This window comes from Cibotium barometz, chromosome 34 (assembly GCF_041138505.1).
Source record: "Cibotium barometz isolate CiBa-2024 chromosome 34, ASM4113850v1, whole genome shotgun sequence".
Lineage (NCBI taxonomy): Eukaryota > Viridiplantae > Streptophyta > Polypodiopsida > Cyatheales > Cibotiaceae > Cibotium > Cibotium barometz.
Window position 1 is genome coordinate 50,511,694 of NC_141079.1, and position 3,466 is coordinate 50,515,159.

The 3,466-nt window shown below is 43.5% G+C and overlaps 1 pseudogene across 2 annotated transcripts; it reads left to right on the forward strand.

The window, feature by feature from the left end:
* Nucleotides 1-573: 573 nt before the first annotated feature.
* Nucleotides 574-1,975, forward strand: LOC147619151 (protein ASYMMETRIC LEAVES 2 pseudogene; annotated as a pseudogene). Of its 2 annotated transcripts, none has more exons than XR_015262060.1 (2): nucleotides 574-854; nucleotides 1,110-1,975. The product of XR_015262060.1 is annotated as a protein ASYMMETRIC LEAVES 2 pseudogene, transcript variant X2 (transcript). The 2 variants fall into 2 exon arrangements; XR_015262059.1 differs by having other exon boundaries at nucleotides 575-879.
* Nucleotides 1,976-3,466: the final 1,491 nt, after the last annotated feature.

The window sequence follows — 3,466 nt, forward strand, 5'->3', positions numbered from 1 at the left end:
TCATCCGAACTTACACTACTTGGATACTTGGAGTGACTTACAAGCCATTATTAATTATCTTCAAAGTCTCCTTAAGTGCTCAGCGGGGCACCCGTTCTACATGTCGGCGCAGATTTTTGTTCATTTCACATTTGGTCCGTCTTAACAACCAAGCCACGCGCCCATGAAATTAGGGGTACATCATCAACGATTTTCAACGGTGGCTTAATTAAGCGCCAAATTAAAATCAAGTCCAAACTTAGCCAAATGAGTTTTACGTCGACTCACGAAGGCCGCGTGTTCAGCACCAGCAGCGGCACCACCACGCGCGCGATCTTTCTCTTTTTTTTGCATATACTTTGTAGTAATAACAAGCCTGCCGGCAATCCGGAAACCGCCGCCGCACGCAACGGGATGCGGGAGCGACGCCTCCCCCGCATGATCTTGTCATGGCCGACGTCAATCCCTTGTCATCGATCTCACCACGATGATGCTGCTGGTCGTGTTAAAAGCGCAAACACGACTTTGGGTTAAAAACCCATAATTAATCTCTCCCTAATCTCTCTCTCTCTCTGTCACACACACACACACACGCACACACGCCGAAACTGGGGTAAAGCTTGCTACCACGTCCAAATATAAAGCTGCTCTTTTGCACCCTTTCTGGCTTTCTTACCAAACTACAACTTAACCCTACAACCAGCTCTGATCTCTCTCTCTCTCTCTCTCTCTCTCTCACACACACACACACACACACACACGCACACGATTGATTAACCTCATTTCTGCTTAACGGTTTATGACCAGCTTTGCACTAGCCCACACGCTCATGTTTGGGCAGGTTGTCTGATGCCGCGCTTCAACGCCGTGCACAAGTAAGCTTCTCAAATCTTGGATTCGGTAAGACTTTATAATAAATCTTTGGTAATTCCACCCTCTTTAGCGCCTTAATCAATAAATCGCTAAGTTCTGGTAGAGTAAGACGAGATTAGGGCTGAGTGAGACATGATTAGGGTTGATCGATCCGATGTAGTCATGTAATGTTCAAAAGAGAAATTTCGATCTAATGCAAGGGATATCAATGTTCCTTTTTTTTTTTTGGTGGTTGTTGAAATGCTCAATTGGATCAGGAGATGGCCACCAGCACTTCTTCAAGTTCTCCATGTGGTGCATGCAAGTTTCTGAGGAGGAAATGTGCTCCGGAGTGCATATTTGCACCTTATTTTCCCCCGGATCAGCCACTCAAGTTCGCAAATGCGCACAAAATCTTCGGGGCAAGCAACATAGCCAAGATTCTCAATGAGCTACATCCACAGCACAGGGCAGCTGCAGTGAACTCTCTTGCTTATGAAGCAGAGGCAAGGATCAAGGACCCAGTCTACGGATGCGTCGGCGCAATCTCATATCTGAAGCGCCACATAGAAGTATTAGAACAGGAGCTTAGAGCTGCACGCTCGGAGCTTGCAAGGTACATGGGAATAGGGTTAGTCAATGAACACAGGACCTCGATCAATCTACAGACAGGTACAAGCGATCATATGGTAGTAAGTACTCATGAGCAGGCTATAAATATGCCTGTGCAGCTCAATGATCTAAACCTTAGCTCAAGAGCAGATCAAATATGGCTGCTTGGAAGTGATCAGCAACAGCCTATCTATGAGGCTGAGTTCATTGGCAACAGCTTGGAAGCCATGCAGCTGGCCCGTGCAGCAGGCCATTTTCGAGCCGCTAGAGCAGTTGCAGGACCCATTCGTGATGGAAGAAGCACCAGCAGTGGTGAAGGAGCCAGCAACATCAGCAGTCTATCCTCTCCTTGACACATATCAACACAAATTTATCCCACAGTGATAGCATTATAGTCTCCTTCCTCACCTTCCAATTATGCTTTGCGAATACATTCCATTCATATTCGAACCTAACTGTCAGATGACTCTGTTTTCCTCCTCCTCTTTTGGGTCATGCGCTTAGGTGAATGACTCTCTCAGTTTTCTCTATATCCTTCATGAGTTAATGCATGGTTAACGTTATGACCTTTGAAATCTTATGCTAAAATTCTTTTTATCAGCTCTTTAATAAAAAGATATTTTCAAGTTTTAACATTATGCTCACAAGGTTTTTGGAGCCACACATGTTACGGCTTCTTGTTGAGTAGATGATAGCACTACATAAAACACACTACTACTTGAGTACGTCTCTCTCACACACACATACACACACACCCCCCCTTTACACACACACAAATCCCTTTACACACTACTTGAGTATGTCTCTCTCACACTCTCACACACACCCCCTTTACACACACACACAAACACTGAAAGATCTACTTTGGTAGGTAGATTTTCCAAGGTCATTGTTAATTATTTGCATCTTTTTTGTTTACCTAATGAGATTTAGCCCTCAGGAGGAATTTGAGTTAATATGGTAGGTTTGTGATTCATGTATAATAGCTTGTGATGTGTCACCCACCAATACTCTCTCTCCATCAAGGAGAGAGGGAAAGCAAGATTCTAACAAGCTTAGGAATGAGACTATAAAAGTAACCATGCACATATGTGTTTACGACTTTATTCTCTACCAAGGGGGCTAACAAAGCAGGTGATGTTCACCAAGGATATAGACCGCTCACAAAGGTCTTTCAGCAGTTTAAAGTTGCGACAAACATTTTTTTTATGCCCATGAATATGAGAGTATATGGTTTGGCATGCACATAATCAAAGAACCAATGGCATACTACTACAAGTAGTTTGTAGATTGTGTACTTCAACATGATAGAGACCCTTGCAAAATCCTTTATTGACACCACCACCTCTTTATACCATGCCAAAAACAATGGTGCTTCACTTGGGCGATCTATGGCGACAAGACCACTAACACATTTTGGAAAAATTCGACCCAATACGTGCCAGATGAGGAGTGCATGTTAGAGAAGATATTAAAATCTTAATCTCACCTACCAAAACAACCATGTGATGGAAGGGAGTAGTTTTGGTAAGCCTATGAAGTGGTTTTGCACATATATATTGGAATGCTTTCAAGTAAGTATCCATAGGTTCATTTGTTGGAAAAAGCATTTTGTGCTCTATTATCCTTTATGAGGAATAACCATTATGATGAGCACCCGGGCACCCGATAGGTCCCGATTTAGACACGGGGATGGTGGCCAAATGGTTAGGAAACAATTCATCTAAACTTGGCACTTTACCAAATGGTTAGGAAATAGTTCATCTAAACTTGGCACTCTACCAAGAAGGATGGTGGCCAAATGGTTAGGAAACAGTTCATCTAAACTTGGCACTCTACCAAGAAGGATGCATGCTTGTGCAGACTATGTGACTGCATTAGTGAGTGTTGAACCAACAAACCAAGGAGACATTGTTCTCGAGTTGCGAGGCGTGTTTGAGGTTCTAGACAGTCTCATATCCCTGGAAAACCTACGGGGATATAGTCATTTGGTCATTTTAAACCAAGTCATGGGTTGGCCCAC